This window comes from Myotis davidii, unplaced genomic scaffold, assembly GCF_000327345.1.
Source record: "Myotis davidii unplaced genomic scaffold, ASM32734v1 scaffold651, whole genome shotgun sequence".
NCBI lineage: Eukaryota > Metazoa > Chordata > Mammalia > Chiroptera > Vespertilionidae > Myotis > Myotis davidii.
In genome coordinates this window covers 354,904-355,622 of record NW_006283994.1, presented here as the reverse complement: position 1 = coordinate 355,622, position 719 = coordinate 354,904, and positions in this window count along the sequence as shown.

Below are 719 nucleotides of genomic sequence, written 5' to 3'. Positions count from 1 at the left end.
GACGCCAGCTCCCCCCACCCGCCAGGCCGCAGGGCTCCGAGCGGCAGAGAAAGGGCTGCAAAGCGCCCCACGCGAAAGCCCTGGAGCCCAGGGGAACGCCCCCAGGACAGGGCTCCCCCGCCGGGGTTGGCCCCTCTCCGTGGCCGGAGGAAGGAAGACCGGGGAGGGGCCGAGGAAAAGGACCGAGGACAGCCCCGGGGGCGAATCACTGGAATAACTGCCGGGAAGGGCCGAGGGAAACTTAAAAAACTCGCATCCCGAGCCTCCGCGGCGCAGCGGGCTCGGACCCCTCCCCGCCAGCCCGCCCCCCTCGGCTAATCACCCCCATTAGGGGCCTCATCACCGGCCTAATGAAAGCAAACCGCGTGGAAATGGCCGGTAAACAGTTGGGCCTGTGCGGTAATTAATTCAGTGTCTCTTTTAATCAAACTGAAAGGGAATCGGGCCGCGACTCGCGGCGCTGTGACATCACCCCCAAAATCGGCCAGAGCCAATCAGCGACGTCACTCCGGGGCCACGTGGGCTAGTCCTTTTTTTTCTAGTCCCCTTTAAAACACACACACACACACACACACACACACTCACACACACACACCCACACTCACACACACACTCACACACTCACACTCACAACATAACGAGGGGGGAACAGAAACAAACAAAACCCCCGGCCCCAAAGTAAAAGTGACACAGGTTCGTTTTTTAAAGGAAGGGGGAGG